The sequence below is a fragment of the Phyllobates terribilis genome, unplaced genomic scaffold (genome assembly GCF_046119375.1).
Source record: "Phyllobates terribilis strain yellow unplaced genomic scaffold, ASM4611937v1 Scaffold_34__1_contigs__length_13252353, whole genome shotgun sequence".
In the NCBI taxonomy this organism is placed as follows: domain Eukaryota; kingdom Metazoa; phylum Chordata; class Amphibia; order Anura; family Dendrobatidae; genus Phyllobates; species Phyllobates terribilis.
Window position 1 is genome coordinate 5,014,886 of NW_027362794.1, and position 24,347 is coordinate 5,039,232.

General features: G+C 45.5%; 19 non-coding genes across 19 annotated transcripts; all 19 read left to right on the forward strand.

The window, feature by feature from the left end:
- Nucleotides 1-489: 489 nt before the first annotated feature.
- On the forward strand, nucleotides 490-680 carry LOC141181283 (U2 spliceosomal RNA). The gene has a single exon (XR_012256875.1). It is a non-coding gene; the product is annotated as a U2 spliceosomal RNA (small nuclear RNA).
- A 1,118-nt stretch (nucleotides 681-1,798) lies between these two features.
- On the forward strand, nucleotides 1,799-1,989 carry LOC141181536 (U2 spliceosomal RNA). The gene has a single exon (XR_012257103.1). It is a non-coding gene; the product is annotated as a U2 spliceosomal RNA (small nuclear RNA).
- Nucleotides 1,990-3,107: 1,118 nt separating this feature from the next.
- On the forward strand, nucleotides 3,108-3,298 carry LOC141181537 (U2 spliceosomal RNA). The gene has a single exon (XR_012257104.1). It is a non-coding gene; the product is annotated as a U2 spliceosomal RNA (small nuclear RNA).
- A 1,118-nt stretch (nucleotides 3,299-4,416) lies between these two features.
- On the forward strand, nucleotides 4,417-4,607 carry LOC141181284 (U2 spliceosomal RNA). Its single transcript, XR_012256876.1, has one exon. It is a non-coding gene; the product is annotated as a U2 spliceosomal RNA (small nuclear RNA).
- A 1,118-nt stretch (nucleotides 4,608-5,725) lies between these two features.
- LOC141181285 (U2 spliceosomal RNA) lies at nucleotides 5,726-5,916 on the forward strand. Its single transcript, XR_012256877.1, has one exon. It is a non-coding gene; the product is annotated as a U2 spliceosomal RNA (small nuclear RNA).
- A 1,120-nt stretch (nucleotides 5,917-7,036) lies between these two features.
- LOC141181429 (U2 spliceosomal RNA) lies at nucleotides 7,037-7,227 on the forward strand. The gene has a single exon (XR_012257007.1). It is a non-coding gene; the product is annotated as a U2 spliceosomal RNA (small nuclear RNA).
- Nucleotides 7,228-8,343: 1,116 nt separating this feature from the next.
- Nucleotides 8,344-8,534, forward strand: LOC141181286 (U2 spliceosomal RNA). The gene has a single exon (XR_012256878.1). It is a non-coding gene; the product is annotated as a U2 spliceosomal RNA (small nuclear RNA).
- A 1,121-nt stretch (nucleotides 8,535-9,655) lies between these two features.
- LOC141181545 (U2 spliceosomal RNA) lies at nucleotides 9,656-9,846 on the forward strand. Its single transcript, XR_012257111.1, has one exon. It is a non-coding gene; the product is annotated as a U2 spliceosomal RNA (small nuclear RNA).
- A 1,119-nt stretch (nucleotides 9,847-10,965) lies between these two features.
- On the forward strand, nucleotides 10,966-11,156 carry LOC141181289 (U2 spliceosomal RNA). The gene has a single exon (XR_012256880.1). It is a non-coding gene; the product is annotated as a U2 spliceosomal RNA (small nuclear RNA).
- Nucleotides 11,157-12,274: 1,118 nt separating this feature from the next.
- On the forward strand, nucleotides 12,275-12,465 carry LOC141181547 (U2 spliceosomal RNA). The gene has a single exon (XR_012257113.1). It is a non-coding gene; the product is annotated as a U2 spliceosomal RNA (small nuclear RNA).
- Nucleotides 12,466-13,583: 1,118 nt separating this feature from the next.
- LOC141181290 (U2 spliceosomal RNA) lies at nucleotides 13,584-13,774 on the forward strand. Its single transcript, XR_012256881.1, has one exon. It is a non-coding gene; the product is annotated as a U2 spliceosomal RNA (small nuclear RNA).
- Nucleotides 13,775-14,892: 1,118 nt separating this feature from the next.
- Nucleotides 14,893-15,083, forward strand: LOC141181291 (U2 spliceosomal RNA). The gene has a single exon (XR_012256882.1). It is a non-coding gene; the product is annotated as a U2 spliceosomal RNA (small nuclear RNA).
- Nucleotides 15,084-16,202: 1,119 nt separating this feature from the next.
- Nucleotides 16,203-16,393, forward strand: LOC141181292 (U2 spliceosomal RNA). The gene has a single exon (XR_012256883.1). It is a non-coding gene; the product is annotated as a U2 spliceosomal RNA (small nuclear RNA).
- Nucleotides 16,394-17,514: 1,121 nt separating this feature from the next.
- LOC141181293 (U2 spliceosomal RNA) lies at nucleotides 17,515-17,705 on the forward strand. The gene has a single exon (XR_012256884.1). It is a non-coding gene; the product is annotated as a U2 spliceosomal RNA (small nuclear RNA).
- A 1,115-nt stretch (nucleotides 17,706-18,820) lies between these two features.
- LOC141181716 (U2 spliceosomal RNA) lies at nucleotides 18,821-19,011 on the forward strand. The gene has a single exon (XR_012257267.1). It is a non-coding gene; the product is annotated as a U2 spliceosomal RNA (small nuclear RNA).
- A 1,123-nt stretch (nucleotides 19,012-20,134) lies between these two features.
- LOC141181294 (U2 spliceosomal RNA) lies at nucleotides 20,135-20,325 on the forward strand. Its single transcript, XR_012256885.1, has one exon. It is a non-coding gene; the product is annotated as a U2 spliceosomal RNA (small nuclear RNA).
- Nucleotides 20,326-21,442: 1,117 nt separating this feature from the next.
- Nucleotides 21,443-21,633, forward strand: LOC141181295 (U2 spliceosomal RNA). Its single transcript, XR_012256886.1, has one exon. It is a non-coding gene; the product is annotated as a U2 spliceosomal RNA (small nuclear RNA).
- Nucleotides 21,634-22,747: 1,114 nt separating this feature from the next.
- On the forward strand, nucleotides 22,748-22,938 carry LOC141181296 (U2 spliceosomal RNA). Its single transcript, XR_012256887.1, has one exon. It is a non-coding gene; the product is annotated as a U2 spliceosomal RNA (small nuclear RNA).
- A 1,117-nt stretch (nucleotides 22,939-24,055) lies between these two features.
- On the forward strand, nucleotides 24,056-24,246 carry LOC141181665 (U2 spliceosomal RNA). Its single transcript, XR_012257220.1, has one exon. It is a non-coding gene; the product is annotated as a U2 spliceosomal RNA (small nuclear RNA).
- The last annotated feature ends 101 nt before the right edge of the window (nucleotides 24,247-24,347 follow it).

Consider the following 24,347-nt stretch of genomic DNA (forward strand, 5'->3'; position numbering starts at 1 on the left):
AGTGACATTCAGCCATCCAGGTATCCCGCCTGCAGTAGACGGAATGTGGCAATGGAACGCTGGTTGCGCGTGTCATAATAGGCTCTGAGCCTTTATATACCTGCGCACAGCAGCAGCCACCTTCAGTCTGCTGCTGGACAGCCAGCAGCAGCAGCAGCAGCAGGAGAGGTAATTAATCAGCAACCCTCCTGCTAAGGGTAGACAGCTGCTCGTTCCACCCCCCCCCCCCGCCTTAATTGGTTCTCCTCCCTTCCAACGGTGTTGAGGCGGGTGGGAACATCAGGGGGTTGAGGGTACTGTGCTAAAAGAGGTGGAGTTATGCAGATCTAAAACGCGTGGATTGCAGCAGCAGCAAGCCGAAAAGTGCAGGCATGTGAGGGATCTAGAGGTTGACAGCATGTCTTCTTAACGGGAGTCCAGGTGGCCATCTCCACAAATGGACTTTTCAGAATCCTTGGGTGGCACCGTAGTCGGAAACCAATTCTGGTTATCGCTTCTCGGCCTTTTGGCTAAGATCAAGTGTAGTATCTGTTCTTATCAGTTTAATATCTGATACGTCCCCTATCTGGGGACCATATATTAAATGGATTTTTAGAACAGGGAGATGGAAAAAGAGCTTGCTCTGTCCACTCCACGCATTGACCTGGTATTGCAGTATCTCCAGGACCGGTGCACCCCTTCTTTAATGCAGTTTCTAAAATCAGAAAGAATTGAATTCAATGCTTTTTGTTCATTTGGCTTGTTTGTCGGATTTTGGGATGGACTCTTTGGCTTTGCTTTTCTTCTCCTCATTGGATTTTTCATGTTAAAAGTTGCAGAAGCCAGATGACAAGCTCATTTTGGTTCAACTTCAGCAACTGTGCATTGCATTGCCATGTAATGTAATGCAATGCTATCTATCTAGCTCTCCCTCTTTACTTCCTTTTGGATAAACAGACATATTAGGCAAGCATTTTGGAGCTTTCACCTAAATAACTACAGGTGGTGAGATAAGCTGCACAATATAATTGACCTTTCAGTATATTGTTGCACACACACCATCTATTTAGCAAATGCCCTTGTTATCAACAGCAGCCTTTTAAACTCACCTGAGCTAACAGGTATGTGAGCTGGTTACTCTGCTGCGCTTAAAATTTCTTTTTTGGTTTGCTACAATGCCTTTTCTGAAACGTTGTCTCCCTCTGCTGGAACACTGACTTCTTTCATTTAATGCCTGCAGACTATAAAAGAGAAACCAACCCAAAAAGTTTGGTTGATTAGTCTGTGGCATTCTTTTAAACTGTTGCTTATGGCGGTCTCTGTGAGCTTCTCAGTGACATTCAGCCATCCAGGTATCCCGCCTGCAGTAGACGGAATGTGGCAATGGAACGCTGGCTGCGCGTGTCATAATAGGCTCTGAGCCTTTATATACCTGCGCACAGCAGCAGCCACCTTCAGTCTGCTGCTGGACAGCCAGCAGCAGCAGCAGCAGCAGGAGAGGTAATTAATCAGCAACCCTCCTGCTAAGGGTAGACAGCTGCTCGTTCCACCCCCCCCCCGCCTTAATTGGTTCTCCTCCCTTCCAACGGTGTTGAGGCGGGTGGGAACAGCCGGGGGTTGAGGGTACTGTGCTAAAAGAGGTGGAGTTATGCAGATCTAAAACGCGTGGATTGCAGCAGCAGCAAGCCGAAAAGTGCAGGCATGTGAGGGATCTAGAGGTTGACAGCATGTCTTCTTAACGGGAGTCCAGGTGGCCATCTCCACAAATGGACTTTTCAGAATCCTTGGGTGGCACCGTAGTCGGAAACCAATTCTGGTTATCGCTTCTCGGCCTTTTGGCTAAGATCAAGTGTAGTATCTGTTCTTATCAGTTTAATATCTGATACGTCCCCTATCTGGGGACCATATATTAAATGGATTTTTAGAACAGGGAGATGGAAAAAGAGCTTGCTCTGTCCACTCCACGCGTTGACCTGGTATTGCAGTATCTCCAGGACCGGTGCACCCCTTCTTTAATGCAGTTTCTAAAATCAGAAAGAATTGATTTCAATGCTTTTTGTTCATTTGGCTTGTTTGTCGGATTTTGGGATGGACTCTTTGGCTTTGCTTTTCTTCTCCTCATTGGATTTTTCATGTTAAAAGTTGCAGAAGCCAGATGACAAGCTCATTTTGGTTCAACTTCAGCAACTGTGCATTGCATTGCCATGTAATGTAATGCAATGCTATCTATCTAGCTCTCCCTCTATACTTCCTTTTGGATAAACAGACATATTAGGCAAGCATTTTGGAGCTTTCACCTAAATAACTACAGGTGGTGAGATAAGCTGCACAATATAATTGACCTTTCAGTATATTGTTGCACACACACCATCTATTTAGCAAATGCCCTTGTTATCAACAGCAGCCTTTTAAACTCACCTGAGCTAACAGGTATGTGAGCTGGTTACTCTGCTGCGCTTAAAATTTCTTTTTTGGTTTGCTACAATGCCTTTTCTGAAACGTTGTCTCCCTCTGCTGGAACACTGACTTCTTTCATTTAATGCCTGCAGACTATAAAAGAGAAACCAACCCAAAAAGTTTGGTTGATTAGTCTGTGGCATTCTTTTAAACTGTTGCTTATGGCGGTCTCTGTGAGCTTCTCAGTGACATTCAGCCATCCAGGTATCCCGCCTGCAGTAGACGGAATGTGGCAATGGAACGCTGGCTGCGCGTGTCATAATAGGCTCTGAGCCTTTATATACCTGCGCACAGCAGCAGCCACCTTCAGTCTGCTGCTGGACAGCCAGCAGCAGCAGCAGCAGCAGGAGAGGTAATTAATCAGCAACCCTCCTGCTAAGGGTAGACAGCTGCTCGTTCCACCCCCCCCCCGCCTTAATTGGTTCTCCTCCCTTCCAACGGTGTTGAGGCGGGTGGGAACAGCCGGGGGTTGAGGGTACTGTGCTAAAAGAGGTGGAGTTATGCAGATCTAAAACGCGTGGATTGCAGCAGCAGCAAGCCGAAAAGTGCAGGCATGTGAAGGATCTAGAGGTTGACAGCATGTCTTCTTAACGGGAGTCCAGGTGGCCATCTCCACAAATGGACTTTTCAGAATTCTTGGGTGGCACCGTAGTCGGAAACCAATTCTGGTTATCGCTTCTCGGCCTTTTGGCTAAGATCAAGTGTAGTATCTGTTCTTATCAGTTTAATATCTGATACGTCCCCTATCTGGGGACCATATATTAAATGGATTTTTAGAACAGGGAGATGGAAAAAGAGCTTGCTCTGTCCACTCCACGCGTTGACCTGGTATTGCAGTATCTCCAGGACCGGTGCACCCCTTCTTTAATGCAGTTTCTAAAATCAGAAAGAATTGATTTCAATGCTTTTTGTTCATTTGGCTTGTTTGTCGGATTTTGGGATGGACTCTTTGGCTTTGCTTTTCTTCTCCTCATTGGATTTTTCATGTTAAAAGTTGCAGAAGCCAGATGACAAGCTCATTTTGGTTCAACTTCAGCAACTGTGCATTGCATTGCCATGTAATGTAATGCAATGCTATCTATCTAGCTCTCCCTCTATACTTCCTTTTGGATAAACAGACATATTAGGCAAGCATTTTGGAGCTTTCACCTAAATAACTACAGGTGGTGAGATAAGCTGCACAATATAATTGACCTTTCAGTATATTGTTGCACACACACCATCTATTTAGCAAATGCCCTTGTTATCAACAGCAGCCTTTTAAACTCACCTGAGCTAACAGGTATGTGAGCTGGTTACTCTGCTGCGCTTAAAATTTCTTTTTTGGTTTGCTACAATGCCTTTTCTGAAACGTTGTCTCCCTCTGCTGGAACACTGACTTCTTTCATTTAATGCCTGCAGACTATAAAAGAGAAACCAACCCAAAAAGTTTGGTTGATTAGTCTGTGGCATTCTTTTAAACTGTTGCTTATGGCGGTCTCTGTGAGCTTCTCAGTGACATTCAGCCATCCAGGTATCCCGCCTGCAGTAGACGGAATGTGGCAATGGAACGCTGGCTGCGCGTGTCATAATAGGCTCTGAGCCTTTATATACCTGCGCACAGCAGCAGCCACCTTCAGTCTGCTGCTGGACAGCCAGCAGCAGCAGCAGCAGCAGGAGAGGTAATTAATCAGCAACCCTCCTGCTAAGGGTAGACAGCTGCTCGTTCCACCCCCCCCCCGCCTTAATTGGTTCTCCTCCCTTCCAACGGTGTTGAGGCGGGTGGGAACAGCCGGGGGTTGAGGGTACTGTGCTAAAAGAGGTGGAGTTATGCAGATCTAAAACGCGTGGATTGCAGCAGCAGCAAGCCGAAAAGTGCAGGCATGTGAAGGATCTAGAGGTTGACAGCATGTCTTCTTAACGGGAGTCCAGGTGGCCATCTCCACAAATGGACTTTTCAGAATTCTTGGGTGGCACCGTAGTCGGAAACCAATTCTGGTTATCGCTTCTCGGCCTTTTGGCTAAGATCAAGTGTAGTATCTGTTCTTATCAGTTTAATATCTGATACGTCCCCTATCTGGGGACCATATATTAAATGGATTTTTAGAACAGGGAGATGGAAAAAGAGCTTGCTCTGTCCACTCCACGCATTGACCTGGTATTGCAGTATCTCCAGGACCGGTGCACCCCTTCTTTAATGCAGTTTCTAAAATCAGAAAGAATTGAATTCAATGCTTTTTGTTCATTTGGCTTGTTTGTCGGATTTTGGGATGGACTCTTTGGCTTTGCTTTTCTTCTCCTCATTGGAATTTCATGTTAAAAGTTGCAGAAGCCAGATGACAAGCTCATTTTGGTTCAACTTCAGCAACTGTGCATTGCATTGCCATGTAATGTAATGCAATGCTATCTATCTAGCTCTCCCTCTATACTTCCTTTTGGATAAACAGACATATTAGGCAAGCATTTTGGAGCTTTCACCTAAATAACTACAGGTGGTGAGATAAGCTGCACAATATAATTGACCTTTCAGTATATTGTTGCACACACACCATCTATTTAGCAAATGCCCTTGTTATCAACAGCAGCCTTTTAAACTCACCTGAGCTAACAGGTATGTGAGCTGGTTACTCTGCTGCGCTTAAAATTTCTTTTTTGGTTTGCTACAATGCCTTTTCTGAAACGTTGTCTCCCTCTGCTGGAACACTGACTTCTTTCATTTAATGCCTGCAGACTATAAAAGAGAAACCAACCCAAAAAGTTTGGTTGATTAGTCTGTGGCATTCTTTTAAACTGTTGCTTATGGCGGTCTCTGTGAGCTTCTCAGTGACATTCAGCCATCCAGGTATCCCGCCTGCAGTAGACGGAATGTGGCAATGGAACGCTGGCTGCGCGTGTCATAATAGGCTCTGAGCCTTTATATACCTGCGCACAGCAGCAGCCACCTTCAGTCTGCTGCTGGACAGCCAGCAGCAGCAGCAGCAGCAGGAGAGGTAATTAATCAGCAACCCTCCTGCTAAGGGTAGACAGCTGCTCGTTCCACCCCCCCCCCCGCCTTAATTGGTTCTCCTCCCTTCCAACGGTGTTGAGGCGGGTGGGAACAGCCGGGGGTTGAGGGTACTGTGCTAAAAGAGGTGGAGTTATGCAGATCTAAAACGCGTGGATTGCAGCAGCAGCAAGCCGAAAAGTGCAGGCATGTGAGGGATCTAGAGGTTGACAGCATGTCTTCTTAACGGGAGTCCAGGTGGCCATCTCCACAAATGGACTTTTCAGAATCCTTGGGTGGCACCGTAGTCGGAAACCAATTCTGGTTATCGCTTCTCGGCCTTTTGGCTAAGATCAAGTGTAGTATCTGTTCTTATCAGTTTAATATCTGATACGTCCCCTATCTGGGGACCATATATTAAATGGATTTTTAGAACAGGGAGATGGAAAAAGAGCTTGCTCTGTCCACTCCACGCATTGACCTGGTATTGCAGTATCTCCAGGACCGGTGCACCCCTTCTTTAATGCAGTTTCTAAAATCAGAAAGAATTGAATTCAATGCTTTTTGTTCATTTGGCTTGTTTGTCGGATTTTGGGATGGACTCTTTGGCTTTGCTTTTCTTCTCCTCATTGGATTTTTCATGTTAAAAGTTGCAGAAGCCAGATGACAAGCTCATTTTGGTTCAACTTCAGCAACTGTGCATTGCATTGCCATGTAATGTAATGCAATGCTATCTATCTAGCTCTCCCTCTATACTTCCTTTTGGATAAACAGACATATTAGGCAAGCATTTTGGAGCTTTCACCTAAATAACTACAGGTGGTGAGATAAGCTGCACAATATAATTGACCTTTCAGTATATTGTTGCACACACACCATCTATTTAGCAAATGCCCTTGTTATCAACAGCAGCCTTTTAAACTCACCTGAGCTAACAGGTATGTGAGCTGGTTACTCTGCTGCGCTTAAAATTTCTTTTTTGGTTTGCTACAATGCCTTTTCTGAAACGTTGTCTCCCTCTGCTGGAACACTGACTTCTTTCATTTAATGCCTGCAGACTATAAAAGAGAAACCAACCCAAAAAGTTTGGTTGATTAGTCTGTGGCATTCTTTTAAACTGTTGCTTATGGCGGTCTCTGTGAGCTTCTCAGTGACATTCAGCCATCCAGGTATGCCGCCTGCAGTAGACGGAATGTGGCAATGGAACGCTGGCTGCGCGTGTCATAATAGGCTCTGAGCCTTTATATACCTGCGCACAGCAGCAGCCACCTTCAGTCTGCTGCTGGACAGCCAGCAGCAGCAGCAGCAGCAGGAGAGGTAATTAATCAGCAACCCTCCTGCTAAGGGTAGACAGCTGCTCGTTCCACCCCCCCCCCCCGCCTTAATTGGTTCTCCTCCCTTCCAACGGTGTTGAGGCGGGTGGGAACAGCCGGGGGTTGAGGGTACTGTGCTAAAAGAGGTGGAGTTATGCAGATCTAAAACGCGTGGATTGCAGCAGCAGCAAGCCGAAAAGTGCAGGCATGTGAGGGATCTAGAGGTTGACAGCATGTCTTCTTAACGGGAGTCCAGGAGCTCATCTCCACAAATGGACTTTTCAGGATCCTTAGGTGGCTCCGTAGTTCGAAACCAATTCTGGTTATCGCTTCTCGGCCTTTTGGCTAAGATCAAGTGTAGTATCTGTTCTTATCAGTTTAATATCTGATACGTCCCCTATCTGGGGACCATATATTAAATGGATTTTTAGAACAGGGAGATGGAAAAAGAGCTTGCTCTGTCCACTCCACGCATTGTCCTGGTATTGCAGTATCTCCAGGACCGGTGCACCCCTTCTTTAATGCAGTTTCTAAAATCAGAAAGAATTGAATTCAATGCTTTTTGTTCATTTGGCTTGTTTGTCGGATTTTGGGATGGACTCTTTGGCTTTGCTTTTCTTCTCCTCATTGGATTTTTCATGTTAAAAGTTGCAGAAGCCAGATGACAAGCTCATTTTGGTTCAACTTCAGCAACTGTGCATTGCATTGCCATGTAATGTAATGCAATGCTATCTATCTAGCTCTCCCTCTATACTTCCTTTTGGATAAACAGACATATTAGGCAAGCATTTTGGAGCTTTCACCTAAATAACTACAGGTGGTGAGATAAGCTGCACAATATAATTGACCTTTCAGTATATTGTTGCACACACACCATCTATTTAGCAAATGCCCTTGTTATCAACAGCAGCCTTTTAAACTCACCTGAGCTAACAGGTATGTGAGCTGGTTACTCTGCTGCGCTTAAAATTTCTTTTTTGGTTTGCTACAATGCCTTTTCTGAAACGTTGTCTCCCTCTGCTGGAACACTGACTTCTTTCATTTAATGCCTGCAGACTATAAAAGAGAAACCAACCCAAAAAGTTTGGTTGATTAGTCTGTGGCATTCTTTTAAACTGTTGCTTATGGCGGTCTCTGTGAGCTTCTCAGTGACATTCAGCCATCCAGGTATCCCGCCTGCAGTAGACGGAATGTGGCAATGGAACGCTGGCTGCGCGTGTCATAATAGGCTCTGAGCCTTTATATACCTGCGCACAGCAGCAGCCACCTTCAGTCTGCTGCTGGACAGCCAGCAGCAGCAGCAGCAGCAGGAGAGGTAATTAATCAGCAACCCTCCTGCTAAGGGTAGACAGCTGCTCGTTCCACCCCCCCCGCCTTAATTGGTTCTCCTCCCTTCCAACGGTGTTGAGGCGGGTGGGAACAGCCGGGGGTTGAGGGTACTGTGCTAAAAGAGGTGGAGTTATGCAGATCTAAAACGCGTGGATTGCAGCAGCAGCAAGCCGAAAAGTGCAGGCATGTGAGGGATCTAGAGGTTGACAGCATGTCTTCTTAACGGGAGTCCAGGTGGCCATCTCCACAAATGGACTTTTCAGAATCCTTGGGTGGCACCGTAGTCGGAAACCAATTCTGGTTATCGCTTCTCGGCCTTTTGGCTAAGATCAAGTGTAGTATCTGTTCTTATCAGTTTAATATCTGATACGTCCCCTATCTGGGGACCATATATTAAATGGATTTTTAGAACAGGGAGATGGAAAAAGAGCTTGCTCTGTCCACTCCACGCATTGACCTGGTATTGCAGTATCTCCAGGACCGGTGCACCCCTTCTTTAATGCAGTTTCTAAAATCAGAAAGAATTGAATTCAATGCTTTTTGTTCATTTGGCTTGTTTGTCGGATTTTGGGATGGACTCTTTGGCTTTGCTTTTCTTCTCCTCATTTGATTTTTCATGTTAAAAGTTGCAGAAGCCAGATGACAAGCTCATTTTGGTTCAACTTCAGCAACTGTGCATTGCATTGCCATGTAATGTAATGCAATGCTATCTATCTAGCTCTCCCTCTATACTTCCTTTTGGATAAACAGACATATTAGGCAAGCATTTTGGAGCTTTCACCTAAATAACTACAGGTGGTGAGATAAGCTGCACAATATAATTGACCTTTCAGTATATTGTTGCACACACACCATCTATTTAGCAAATGCCCTTGTTATCAACAGCAGCCTTTTAAACTCACCTGAGCTAACAGGTATGTGAGCTGGTTACTCTGCTGCGCTTAAAATTTCTTTTTTGGTTTGCTACAATGCCTTTTCTGAAACGTTGTCTCCCTCTGCTGGAACACTGACTTCTTTCATTTAACGCCTGCAGACTATAAAAGAGAAACCAACCCAAAAAGTTTGGTTGATTAGTCTGTGGCATTCTTTTAAACTGTTGCTTATGGCGGTCTCTGTGAGCTTCTCAGTGACATTCAGCCATCCAGGTATCCCGCCTGCAGTAGACGGAATGTGGCAATGGAACGCTGGCTGCGCGTGTCATAATAGGCTCTGAGCCTTTATATACCTGCGCACAGCAGCAGCCACCTTCAGTCTGCTGCTGGACAGCCAGCAGCAGCAGCAGCAGCAGGAGAGGTAATTAATCAGCAACCCTCCTGCTAAGGGTAGACAGCTGCTCGTTCCACCCCCCCCCCCCCGCCTTAATTGGTTCTCCTCCCTTCCAACGGTGTTGAGGCGGGTGGGAACAGCCGGGGGTTGAGGGTACTGTGCTAAAAGAGGTGGAGTTATGCAGATCTAAAACGCGTGGATTGCAGCAGCAGCAAGCCGAAAAGTGCAGGCATGTGAGGGATCTAGAGGTTGACAGCATGTCTTCTTAACGGGAGTCCAGGTGGCCATCTCCACAAATGGACTTTTCAGAATCCTTGGGTGGCACCGTAGTCGGAAACCAATTCTGGTTTTCGCTTCTCGGCCTTTTGGCTAAGATCAAGTGTAGTATCTGTTCTTATCAGTTTAATATCTGATACGTCCCCTATCTGGGGACCATATATTAAATGGATTTTTAGAACAGGGAGATGGAAAAAGAGCTTGCTCTGTCCACTCCACGCATTGACCTGGTATTGCAGTATCTCCAGGACCGGTGCACCCCTTCTTTAATGCAGTTTCTAAAATCAGAAAGAATTGAATTCAATGCTTTTTGTTCATTTGGCTTGTTTGTCGGATTTTGGGATGGACTCTTTGGCTTTGCTTTTCTTCTCCTCATTGGATTTTTCATGTTAAAAGTTGCAGAAGCCAGATGACAAGCTCATTTTGGTTCAACTTCAGCAACTGTGCATTGCATTGCCATGTAATGTAATGCAATGCTATCTATGTAGCTCTCCCTCTGTACTTCCTTTTGGATAAACAGACATATTAGGCAAGCATTTTGGAGCTTTCACCTAAATAACTACAGGTGGTGAGATAAGCTGCACAATATAATTGACCTTTCAGTATATTGTTGCACACACACCATCTATTTAGCAAATGCCCTTGTTATCAACAGCAGCCTTTTAAACTCACCTGAGCTAACAGGTATGTGAGCTGGTTACTCTGCTGCGCTTAAAATTTCTTTTTTGGTTTGCTACAATGCCTTTTCTGAAACGTTGTCTCCCTCTGCTGGAACACTGACTTCTTTCATTTAATGCCTGCAGACTATAAAAGAGAAACCAACCCAAAAAGTTTGGTTGATTAGTCTGTGGCATTCTTTTAAACTGTTGCTTATGGCGGTCTCTGTGAGCTTCTCAGTGACATTCAGCCATCCAGGTATCCCGCCTGCAGTAGACGGAATGTGGCAATGGAACGCTGGCTGCGCGTGTCATAATAGGCTCTGAGCCTTTATATACCTGCGCACAGCAGCAGCCACCTTCAGTCTGCTGCTGGACAGCCAGCAGCAGCAGCAGCAGCAGGAGAGGTAATTAATCAGCAACCCTCCTGCTAAGGGTAGACAGCTGCTCGTTCCACCCCCCCCCCCGCCTTAATTGGTTCTCCTCCCTTCCAACGGTGTTGAGGCGGGTGGGAACAGCCATGGGTTGAGGGTACTGTGCTAAAAGAGGTGGGGTTATGCAGATCTAAAACGCGTGGATTGCAGCAGCAGCAAGCCGAAAAGTGCAGGCATGTGAGGGATCTAGAGGTTGACAGCATGTCTTCTTAACGGGAGTCCAGGTGGCCATCTCCACAAATGGACTTTTCAGAATCCTTGGGTGGCACCGTAGTCGGAAACCAATTCTGGTTATCGCTTCTCGGCCTTTTGGCTAAGATCAAGTGTAGTATCTGTTCTTATCAGTTTAATATCTGATACGTCCCCTATCTGGGGACCATATATTAAATGGATTTTTAGAACAGGGAGATGGAAAAAGAGCTTGCTCTGTCCACTCCACGCATTGACCTGGTATTGCAGTATCTCCAGGACCGGTGCACCCCTTCTTTAATGCAGTTTCTAAAATCAGAAAGAATTGAATTCAATGCTTTTTGTTCATTTGGCTTGTTTGTCGGATTTTGGGATGGACTCTTTGGCTTTGCTTTTCTTCTCCTCATTGGATTTTTCATGTTAAAAGTTGCAGAAGCCAGATGACAAGCTCATTTTGGTTCAACTTCAGCAACTGTGCATTGCATTGCCATGTAATGTAATGCAATGCTATCTATCTAGCTCTCCCTCTATACTTCCTTTTGGATAAACAGACATATTAGGCAAGCATTTTGGAGCTTTCACCTAAATAACTACAGGTGGTGAGATAAGCTGCACAATATAATTGACCTTTCAGTATATTGTTGCACACACACCATCTATTTAGCAAATGCCCTTGTTATCAACAGCAGCCTTTTAAACTCACCTGAGCTAACAGGTATGTGAGCTGGTTACTCTGCTGCGCTTAAAATTTCTTTTTTGGTTTGCTACAATGCCTTTTCTGAAACGTTGTCTCCCTCTGCTGGAACACTGACTTCTTTCATTTAATGCCTGCAGACTATAAAAGAGAAACCAACCCAAAAAGTTTGGTTGATTAGTCTGTGGCATTCTTTTAAACTGTTGCTTATGGCGGTCTCTGTGAGCTTCTCAGTGACATTCAGCCATCCAGGTATCCCGCCTGCAGTAGACGGAATGTGGCAATGGAACGCTGGCTGCGCGTGTCATAATAGGCTCTGAGCCTTTATATACCTGCGCACAGCAGCAGCCACCTTCAGTCTGCTGCTGGACAGCCAGCAGCAGCAGCAGCAGCAGGAGAGGTAATTAATCAGCAACCCTCCTGCTAAGGGTAGACAGCTGCTCGTTCCACCCCCCCCCCGCCTTAATTGGTTCTCCTCCCTTCCAACGGTGTTGAGGCGGGTGGGAACAGCCGGGGGTTGAGGGTACTGTGCTAAAAGAGGTGGAGTTATGCAGATCTAAAACGCGTGGATTGCAGCAGCAGCAAGCCGAAAAGTGCAGGCATGTGAGGGATCTAGAGGTTGACAGCATGTCTTCTTAACGGGAGTCCAGGTGGCCATCTCCACAAATGGACTTTTCAGAATCCTTGGGTGGCACCGTAGTCGGAAACCAATTCTGGTTTTCGCTTCTCGGCCTTTTGGCTAAGATCAAGTGTAGTATCTGTTCTTATCAGTTTAATATCTGATACGTCCCCTATCTGGGGACCATATATTAAATGGATTTTTAGAACAGGGAGATGGAAAAAGAGCTTGCTCTGTCCACTCCACGCATTGACCTGGTATTGCAGTATCTCCAGGACCGGTGCACCCCTTCTTTAATGCAGTTTCTAAAATCAGAAAGAATTGAATTCAATGCTTTTTGTTCATTTGGCTTGTTTGTCGGATTTTGGGATGGACTCTTTGGCTTTGCTTTTCTTCTCCTCATTGGATTTTTCATGTTAAAAGTTGCAGAAGCCAGATGACAAGCTCATTTTGGTTCAACTTCAGCAACTGTGCATTGCATTGCCATGTAATGTAATGCAATGCTATCTATGTAGCTCTCCCTCTGTACTTCCTTTTGGATAAACAGACATATTAGGCAAGCATTTTGGAGCTTTCACCTAAATAACTACAGGTGGTGAGATAAGCTGCACAATATAATTGACCTTTCAGTATATTGTTGCACACACACCATCTATTTAGCAAATGCCCTTGTTATCAACAGCAGCCTTTTAAACTCACCTGAGCTAACAGGTATGTGAGCTGGTTACTCTGCTGCGCTTAAAATTTCTTTTTTGGTTTGCTACAATGCCTTTTCTGAAACGTTGTCTCCCTCTGCTGGAACACTGACTTCTTTCATTTAATGCCTGCAGACTATAAAAGAGAAACCAACCCAAAAAGTTTGGTTGATTAGTCTGTGGCATTCTTTTAAACTGTTGCTTATGGCGGTCTCTGTGAGCTTCTCAGTGACATTCAGCCATCCAGGTATCCCGCCTGCAGTAGACGGAATGTGGCAATGGAACGCTGGCTGCGCGTGTCATAATAGGCTCTGAGCCTTTATATACCTGCGCACAGCAGCAGCCACCTTCAGTCTGCTGCTGGACAGCCAGCAGCAGCAGCAGCAGCAGGAGAGGTAATTAATCAGCAACCCTCCTGCTAAGGGTAGACAGCTGCTCGTTCCACCCCCCCCCCGCCTTAATTGGTTCTCCTCCCTTCCAACGGTGTTGAGGCGGGTGGGAACAGCCGGGGGTTGAGGGTACTGTGCTAAAAGAGGTGGAGTTATGCAGATCTAAAACGCGTGGATTGCAGCAGCAGCAAGCCGAAAAGTGCAGGCATGTGAGGGATCTAGAGGTTGACAGCATGTCTTCTTAACGGGAGTCCAGGTGGCCATCTCCACAAATGGACTTTTCAGAATCCTTGGGTGGCACCGTAGTCGGAAACCAATTCTGGTTATCGCTTCTCGGCCTTTTGGCTAAGATCAAGTGTAGTATCTGTTCTTATCAGTTTAATATCTGATACGTCCCCTATCTGGGGACCATATATTAAATGGATTTTTAGAACAGGGAGATGGAAAAAGAGCTTGCTCTGTCCACTCCACGCATTGACCTGGTATTGCAGTATCTCCAGGACCGGTGCACCCCTTCTTTAATGCAGTTTCTAAAATCAGAAAGAATTGAATTCAATGCTTTTTGTTCATTTGGCTTGTTTGTCGGATTTTGGGATGGACTCCTTGGCTTTGCTTTTCTTCTCCTCATTGGATTTTTCATGTTAAAAGTTGCAGAAGCCAGATGACAAGCTCATTTTGGTTCAACTTCAGCAACTGTGCATTGCATTGCCATGTAATGTAATGCAATGATATCTATCTAGCTCTCCCTCTATACTTCCTTTTGGATAAACAGACATATTAGGCAAGCATTTTGGAGCTTTCACCTAAATAACTACAGGTGGTGAGATAAGCTGCACAATATAATTGACCTTTCAGTATATTGTTGCACACACACCATCTATTTAGCAAATGCCCTTGTTATCAACAGCAGCCTTTTAAACTCACCTGAGCTAACAGGTATGTGAGCTGGTTACTCTGCTGCGCTTAAAATTTCTTTTTTGGTTTGCTACAATGCCTTTTCTGAAACGTTGTCTCCCTCTGCTGGAACACTGACTTCTTTCATTTAATGCCTGCAGACTATAAAAGAGAAACCAACCCAAAAAGTTTGGTTGATTAGTCTGTGGCATTCTTTTAAACTGTTGCTTATGGCGGTCTCTGTGAGCTTCTCAGTGACATTCAGCCATCCAGGTATCCCGCCTGCAGTAGACGGAATGTGGCAATGGAACGCTGGCTGCGCGTGTCATAATAGGCTCTGAGCCTTTATATACCTGCGCACAGCAGCAGCCACCTTCAGTCTGCTGCTGGACAGCCAGCAGCAGCAGCAGCAGCAGGAGAGGTAATTAATCAGCAACCCTCCTGCTAAGGGTAGACAGCTGCTCGTTCCAACCCCCCCCCGCCTTAATTGGTTCTCCTCCCTTCCAACGGTGTTGAGGCGGGTGGGAACAGCCGGGGGTTGAGGGTACTGTGCTAAAAGAGGTGGAGTTATGCAGATCTAAAACGCGTGGATTGCAGCAGCAGCAAGCCGAAAAGTGCAGGCATGTGAGGGATCTAGAGGTTGACAGCATGTCTTCTTAACGGGAGTCCAGGTGGCCATCTCCACAAATGGACTTTTCAGAATCCTTGGGTGGCACCGTAGTCGGAAACCAATTCTGGTTATCGCTTCTCGGCCTTTTGGCTAAGATCAAGTGTAGTATCTGTTCTTATCAGTTTAATATCTGATACGTCCCCTATCTGGGGACCATATATTAAATGGATTTTTAGAACAGGGAGATGGAAAAAGAGCTTGCTCTGTCCACTCCACGCATTGACCTGGTATTGCAGTATCTCCAGGACCGGTGCACCCCTTCTTTAATGCAGTTTCTAAAATCAGAAAGAATTGAATTCAATGCTTTTTGTTCATTTGGCTTGTTTGTCGGATTTTGGGATGGACTCTTTGGCTTTGCTTTTCTTCTCCTCATTGGATTTTTCATGTTAAAAGTTGCAGAAGCCAGATGACAAGCTCATTTTGGTTCAACTTCAGCAACTGTGCATTGCATTGCCATGTAATGTAATGCAATGCTATCTATCTAGCTCTCCCTCTATACTTCCTTTTGGATAAACAGACATATTAGGCAAGCATTTTGGAGCTTTCACCTAAATAACTACAGGTGGTGAGATAAGCTGCACAATATAATTGACCTTTCAGTATATTGTTGCACACACACCATCTATTTAGCAAATGCCCTTGTTATCAACAGCAGCCTTTTAAACTCACCTGAGCTAACAGGTATGTGAGCTGGTTACTCTGCTGCGCTTAAAATTTCTTTTTTGGTTTGCTACAATGCCTTTTCTGAAACGTTGTCTCCCTCTGCTGGAACACTGACTTCTTTCATTTAATGCCTGCAGACTATAAAAGAGAAACCAACCCAAAAAGTTTGGTTGATTAGTCTGTGGCATTCTTTTAAACTGTTGCTTATGGCGGTCTCTGTGAGCTTCTCAGTGACATTCAGCCATCCAGGTATCCCGCCTGCAGTAGACGGAATGTGGCAATGGAACGCTGGCTGCGCGTGTCATAATAGGCTCTGAGCCTTTATATACCTGCGCACAGCAGCAGCCACCTTCAGTCTGCTGCTGGACAGCCAGCAGCAGCAGCAGCAGCAGGAGAGGTAATTAATCAGCAACCCTCCTGCTAAGGGTAGACAGCTGCTCGTTCCACCCCCCCCCCCGCCTTAATTGGTTCTCCTCCCTTCCAACGGTGTTGAGGCGGGTGGGAACAGCCGGGGGTTGAGGGTACTGTGCTAAAAGAGGTGGAGTTATGCAGATCTAAAACGCGTGGATTGCAGCAGCAGCAAGCCGAAAAGTGCAGGCATGTGAGGGATCTAGAGGTTGACAGCATGTCTTCTTAACGGGAGTCCAGGTGGCCATCTCCACAAATGGACTTTTCAGAATCCTTGGGTGGCACCGTAGTCGGAAACCAATTCTGGTTATCGCTTCTCGGCCTTTTGGCTAAGATCAAGTGTAGTATCTGTTCTTATCAGTTTAATATCTGATACGTCCCCTATCTGGGGACCATATATTAAATGGATTTTTAGAACAGGGAGATGGAAAAAGAGCTTGCTCTGTCCACTCCACGCATTGACCTGGTATTGCAGTATCTCCAGGACCGGTGCACCCCTTCTTTAATGCAGTTTCTAAAATCAGAAAGAATTGAATTCAATGCTTTTTGTTCATTTGGCTTGTTTGTCGGATTTTGGGATGGACTCTTTGGCTTTGCTTTTCTTCTCCTCATTGGATTTTTCATGTTAAAAGTTGCAGAAGCCAGATGACAAGCTCATTTTGGTTCAACTTCAGCAACTGTGCATTGCATTGCCATGTAATGTAATGCAATGCTATCTATCTAGCTCTCCCTCTATACTTCCTTTTGGATAAACAGACATATTAGGCAAGCATTTTGGAGCTTTCACCTAAATAACTACAGGTGGTGAGATAAGCTGCACAATATAATTGACCTTTCAGTATATTGTTGCACACACACCATCTATTTAGCAAATGCCCTTGTTATCAACAGCAGCCTTTTAAACTCACCTGAGCTAACAGGTATGTGAGCTGGTTACTCTGCTGCGCTTAAAATTTCTTTTTTGGTTTGCTACAATGCCTTTTCTGAAACGTTGTCTCCCTCTGCTGGAACACTGACTTCTTTCATTTAATGCCTGCAGACTATAAAAGAGAAACCAACCCAAAAAGTTTGGTTGATTAGTCTGTGGCATTCTTTTAAACTGTTGCTTATGGCGGTCTCTGTGAGCTTCTCAGTGACATTCAGCCATCCAGGTATCCCGCCTGCAGTAGACGGAATGTGGCAATGGAACGCTGGCTGCGCGTGTCATAATAGGCTCTGAGCCTTTATATACCTGCGCACAGCAGCAGCCACCTTCAGTCTGCTGCTGGACAGCCAGCAGCAGCAGCAGCAGCAGGAGAGGTAATTAATCAGCAACCCTCCTGCTAAGGGTAGACAGCTGCTCGTTCCACCCCCCCCCCCCCGCCTTAATTGGTTCTCCTCCCTTCCAACGGTGTTGAGGCGGGTGGGAACAGCCGGGGGTTGAGGGTACTGTGCTAAAAGAGGTGGAGTTATGCAGATCTAAAACGCGTGGATTGCAGCAGCAGCAAGCCGAAAAGTGCAGGCATGTGAGGGATCTAGAGGTTGACAGCATGTCTTCTTAACGGGAGTCCAGGTGGCCATCTCCACAAATGGACTTTTCAGAATCCTTGGGTGGCACCGTAGTCGGAAACCAATTCTGGTTATCGCTTCTCGGCCTTTTGGCTAAGATCAAGTGTAGTATCTGTTCTTATCAGTTTAATATCTGATACGTCCCCTATCTGGGGACCATATATTAAATGGATTTTTAGAACAGGGAGATGGAAAAAGAGCTTGCTCTGTCCACTCCACGCATTGACCTGGTATTGCAGTATCTCCAGGACCGGTGCACCCCTTCTTTAATGCAGTTTCTAAAATCAGAAAGAATTGAATTCAATGCTTTTTGTTCATTTGGCTTGTTTGTCGGATTTTGGGATGGACTCTTTGGCTTTGCTTTTCTTCTCCTCATTGGATTTTTCATGTTAAAAGTTGCAGAAGCCAGATGACAAGCTCATTTTGGTTCAACTTCAGCAACTGTGCATTGCATTGCCATGTAATGTAATGCAATGCTATCTATCTAGCTCTCCCTCTATACTTCCTTTTGGATAAACAGACATATTAGGCAAGCATTTTGGAGCTTTCACCTAAATAACTACAGGTGGTGAGATAAGCTGCACAATATAATTGACCTTTCAGTATATTGTTGCACACACACCATCTATTTAGCAAATGCCCTTGTTATCAACAGCAGCCTTTTAAACTCACCTGAGCTAACAGGTATGTGAGCTGGTTACTCTGCTGCGCTTAAAATTTCTTTTTTGGTTTGCTACAATGCCTTTTCTGAAACGTTGTCTCCCTCTGCTGGAACACTGACTTCTTTCATTTAATGCCTGCAGACTATAAAAGAGAAACCAACCCAAAAAGTTTGGTTGATTAGTCTGTGGCATTCTTTTAAACTGTTGCTTATGGCGGTCTCTGTGAGCTTCTCAGTGACATTCAGCCATCCAGGTATCCCGCCTGCAGTAGACGGAATGTGGCAATGGAACGCTGGCTGCGCGTGTCATAATAGGCTCTGAGCCTTTATATACCTGCGCACAGCAGCAGCCACCTTCAGTCTGCTGCTGGACAGCCAGCAGCAGCAGCAGCAGGAGAGGTAATTAATCAGCAACCCTCCTGCTAAGGGTAGACAGCTGCTCGTTCCACCCCCCCCCCGCCTTAATTGGTTCTCCTCCCTTCCAACGGTGTTGAGGCGGGTGGGAACAGCCGGGGGTTGAGGGTACTGTGCTAAAAGAGGTGGAGTTATGCAGATCTAAAACGCGTGGATTGCAGCAGCAGCAAGCCGAAAAGTGCAGGCATGTGAGGGATCTAGAGGTTGACAGCATGTCTTCTTAACGGGAGTCCAGGTGGCCATCTCCACAAATGGACTTTTCAGAATCCTTGGGTGGCACCGTAGTCGGAAACCAATTCTGGTTATCGCTTCTCGGCCTTTTGGCTAAGATCAAGTGTAGTATCTGTTCTTATCAGTTTAATATCTGATACGTCCCCTATCTGGGGACCATATATTAAATGGATTTTTAGAACAGGGAGATGGAAAAAGAGCTTGCTCTGTCCAATCCACGCATTGACCTGGTATTGCAGTATCTCCAGGACCGGTGCACCCCTTCTTTAATGCAGTTTCTAAAATCAGAAAGAATTGAATTCAATGCTTTTTGTTCATTTGGCTTGTTTGTCGGATTTTGGGATGGACTCTTTGGCTTTGCTTTTCTTCTCCTCATTGGATTTTTCATGTTAAAAGTTGCAGAAGCCAGATGACAAGCTCATTTTGGTTCAACTTCAGCAACTGTGCATTGCATTGCCATGTAATGTAATGCAATGCTATCTATCTAGCTCTCCCTCTATACTTCCTTTTGGATAAACAGACATATTAGGCAAGCATTTTGGAGCTTTCACCTAAATAACTACAGGTGGTGAGATAAGCTGCACAATATAATTGACCTTTCAGTATATTGTTGCACACACACCATCTATTTAGCAAATGCCCTTGTTATCAACAGCAGCCTTTTAAACTCACCTGAGCTAACAGGTATGTGAGCTGGTTACTCTGCTGCGCTTAAAATTTCTTTTTTGGTTTGCTACAATGCCTTTTCTGAAACGTTGTCTCCCTCTGCTGGAACACTGACTTCTTTCATTTAATGCCTGCAGACTATAAAAGAGAAACCAACCCAAAAAGTTTGGTTGATTAGTCTGTGGCATTCTTTTAAACTGTTGCTTATGGCGGTCTCTGTGAGCTTCTCAGTGACATTCAGCCATCCAGGTATCCCGCCTGCAGTAGACGGAATGTGGCAATGGAACGCTGGCTGCGCGTGTCATAATAGGCTCTGAGCCTTTATATACCTGCGCACAGCAGCAGCCACCTTCAGTCTGCTGCTGGACAGCCAGCAGCAGCAGCAGCAGCAGGAGAGGTAATTAATCAGCAACCCTCCTGCTAAGGGTAGACAGCTGCTCGTTCCACCCCCCCCCCCCCCCGCCTTAATTGGTTCTCCTCCCTTCCAACGGTGTTGAGGCGGGTGGGAACAGCCGGGGGTTGAGGGTACTGTGCTAAAAGAGGTGGAGTTATGCAGATCTAAAACGCGTGGATTGCAGCAGCAGCAAGCCGAAAAGTGCAGGCATGTGAGGGATCTAGAGGTTGACAGCATGTCTTCTTAACGGGAGTCCAGGTGGCCATCTCCACAAATGGACTTTTCAGAATCCTTGGGTGGCACCGTAGTCGGAAACCAATTCTGGTTATCGCTTCTCGGCCTTTTGGCTAAGATCAAGTGTAGTATCTGTTCTTATCAGTTTAATATCTGATACGTCCCCTATCTGGGGACCATATATTAAATGGATTTTTAGAACAGGGAGATGGAAAAAGAGCTTGCTCTGTCCACTCCACGCATTGACCTGGTATTGCAGTATCTCCAGGACCGGTGCACCCCTTCTTTAATGCAGTTTCTAAAATCAGAAAGAATTGAATTCAATGCTTTTTGTTCATTTGGCTTGTTTGTCGGATTTTGGGATGGACTCTTTGGCTTTGCTTTTCTTCTCCTCATTGGATTTTTCATGTTAAAAGTTGCAGAAGCCAGATGACAAGCTCATTTTGGTTCAACTTCAGCAACTGTGCATTGCATTGCCATGTAATGTAATGCAATGCTATCTATCTAGCTCTCCCTCTATACTTCCTTTTGGATAAACAGACATATTAGGCAAGCATTTTGGAGCTTTCACCTAAATAACTACAGGTGGTGAGATAAGCTGCACAATATAATTGACCTTTCAGTATATTGTTGCACACACACCATCTATTTAGCAAATGCCCTTGTTATCAACAGCAGCCTTTTAAACTCACCTGAGCTAACAGGTATGTGAGCTGGTTACTCTGCTGCGCTTAAAATTTCTTTTTTGGTTTGCTACAATGCCTTTTCTGAAACGTTGTCTCCCTCTGCTGGAACACTGACTTCTTTCATTTAATGCCTGCAGACTATAAAAGAGAAACCAACCCAAAAAGTTTGGTTGATTAGTCTGTGGCATTCTTTTAAACTGTTGCTTATGGCGGTCTCTGTGAGCTTCTCAGTGACATTCAGCCATCCAGGTATCCCGCCTGCAGTAGACGGAATGTGGCAATGGAACGCTGGCTGCGCGTGTCATAATAGGCTCTGAGCCTTTATATACCTGCGCACAGCAGCAGCCACCTTCAGTCTGCTGCTGGACAGCCAGCAGCAGCAGCAGCAGGAGAGGTAATTAATCAGCAACCCTCCTGCTAAGGGTAGACAGCTGCTCGTTCCACCCCCCCCCCCCGCCTTAATTGGTTCTCCTCCCTTCCAACGGTGTTGAGGCGGGTGGGAACAGCCGGGGGTTGAGGGTACTGTGCTAAAAGAGGTGGAGTTATGCAGATCTAAAACGCGTGGATTGCAGCAGCAGCAAGCCGAAAAGTGCAGGCATGTGAGGGATCTAGAGGTTGACAACATGTCTTCTTAACGGGAGTCCAGGTGGCCATCTCCACAAATGGACTTTTCAGAATCCTTGGGTGGCACCGTAGTCGGAAACCAATTCTGGTTATCGCTTCTCGGCCTTTTGGCTAAGATCAAGTGTAGTATCTGTTCTTATCAGTTTAATATCTGATACGTCCCCTATCTGGGGACCATATATTAAATGGATTTTTAGAACAGGGAGATGGAAAAAGAGCTTGCTCTGTCCACTCCACGCATTGACCTGGTATTGCAGTATCTCCAGGACCGGTGCACCCCTTCTTTAATGCAGTTTCTAAAATCAGAAAGAATTGAATTCAATGCTTTTTGTTCATTTGGCTTGTTTGTCGGATTTTGGGATGGACTCTTTGGCTTTGCTTTTCTTCTCCTCATTGGATTTTTCATGTTAAAAGTTGCAGAAGCCAGATGACAAGCTCATTTTGGTTCAACTTCAGCAACTGTGCATTGCATTGCCATGTAATGTAATGCAATGCTATCTATCTAGCTCTCCCTCTATACTTCCTTTTGGATAAACAGACATATTAGGCAAGCATTTTGGAGCTTTCACCTAAATAACTACAGGTGGTAAGATAAGCTGCACAATATAATTGACCTTTCAGTATATTGTTGCACACACACCATCTATTTAGCAAATGCCCTTGTTATCAACAGCAGCCTTTTAAACTCACCTGAGCTAACAGGTATGTGAGCTGGTTACTCTGCTGCGCTTAAAATTTCTTTTTTGGTTTGCTACAATGCCTTTTCTGAAACGTTGTCTCCCTCTGCTGGAACACTGACTTCTTTCATTTAATGCCTGCAGACTATAAAAGAGAAACCAACCCAAAAAGTTTGGTTGATTAGTCTGTGGCATTCTTTTAAACTGTTGCTTATGGCGGTCTCTGTGAGCTTCTCAGTGACATTCAGCCATCCAGGTATCCCGCCTGCAGTAGACGGAATGTGGCAATGGAACGCTGGCTGCGCGTGTCATAATAGGCTCTGAGCCTTTATATACCTGCGCACAGCAGCAGCCACCTTCAGTCTGCTGCTGGACAGCCAGCAGCAGCAGCAGCAGGAGAGGTAATTAATCAGCAACCCTCCTGCTAAGGGTAGACAGCTGCTCGTTCCACCCCCCCCCCGCCTTAATTGGTTCTCCTCCCTTCCAACGGTGTTGAGGCGGGTGGGAACAGCCGGGGGTTGAGGGTACTGTGCTAAAAGAGGTGGAGTTATGCAGATCTAAAACGCGTGGATTGCAGCAGCAGCAAGCCGAAAAGTGCAGGCATGTGAGGGATCTAGAGGTTGACAGCATGTCTTCTTAACGGGAGTCCAGGTGGCCATCTCCACAAATGGACTTTTCAGAATCCTTGGGTGGCACCGTAGTCGGAAACCATTCTGGTTATCGCTTCTCGGCCTTTTGGCTAAGATCAAGTGTAGTATCTGTTCTTATCAGTTTAATATCTGATACGTCCCCTATCTGGGGACCATATATTAAATGGATTTTTAGAACAGGGAGATGGAAAAAGAGCTTGCTCTGTCCACTCCACGCATTGACCTGGTATTGCAGTATCTCCAGGACCGGTGCACCCCTTCTTTAATGCAGTTTCTAAAATCAGAAAGAATTGAATTCAATGCTTTTTGTTCATTTGGCTTGTTTGTCGGATTTTGGGATGGACTCTTTGGCTTTGCTTTTCTTCTCCTCATTGGATTTTTCATGTTAAAAGTTGCAGAAGCCAGATGACAAGCTCATTTTGGTTCAACTTCAGCAACTGTGCATTGCATTGCCATGTAATGTAATGCAATGCTATCTATCTAGCTCTCCCTCTATACTTCCTTTTGGATAAACAGACATATTAGGCAAGCATTTTGGAGCTTTCACCTAAATAACTACAGGTGGTGAGATAAGCTGCACAATATAATTGACCTTTCAGTATATTGTTGCACACACACCATCTATTTAGCAAATGCCCTTGTTATCAACAGCAGCCTTTTAAACTCACCTGAGCTAACAGGTATGTGAGCTGGTTACTCTGCTGCGCTTAAAATTTCTTTTTTGGTTTGCTACAATGCCTTTTCTGAAACGTTGTCTCCCTCTGCTGGAACACTGACTTCTTTCATTTAATGCCTGCAGACTATAAAAGAGAAACCAACCCAAAAAGTTTGGTTGATTAGTCTGTGGCATTCTTTTAAACTGTTGCTTATGGCGGTCTCTGTGAGCTTCTCAGTGACATTCAGCCATCCAGGTATCCCGCCTGCAGTAGACGGAATGTGGCAATGGAACGCTGGCTGCGCGTGTCATAATAGGCTCTGAGCCTTTATATACCTGCGCACAGCAGCAGCCACCTTCAGTCTGCTGCTGGACAGCCAGCAGCAGCAGCAGCAGCAGGAGAGGTAATTAATCAGCAACCCTCCTGCTAAGGGTAGACAGCTGCTCGTTCCACCCCCCCCCGCCTTAATTGGTTCTCCTCCCTTCCAACGGTGTTGAGGCGGGTGGGAACAGCCGGGGGTTGAGGGTACTGTGCTAAAAGAGGTGGAGTTATGCAGATCTAAAACGCGTGGATTGCAGCAGCAGCAAGCCAAAAAGTGCAGGCATGTGAGGGATCTAGAGGTTGACAGCATGTCTTCTTAACGGGAGTCCAGGTGGCCATCTCCACAAATGGACTTTTCAGAATCCTTGGGTGGCACCGTAGTCGGAAACCAATTCTGGTTATCGCTTCTCGGCCTTTTGGCTAAGATCAAGTGTAGTATCTGTTCTTATCAGTTTTATATCTGATACGTCCCCTATCTGGGGACCATATATTAAATGGATTTTTAGAACAGGGAGATGGAAAAAGAGCTTGCTCTGTCCACTCCACGCATTGACCTGGTATTGCAGTATCTCCAGGACCGGTGCACCCCTTCTTTAATGCAGTTTCTAAAATCAGAAAGAATTGAATTCAATGCTTTTTGTTCATTTGGCTTGTTTGTCGGATTTTGGGATGGACTCTTTGGCTTTGCTTTT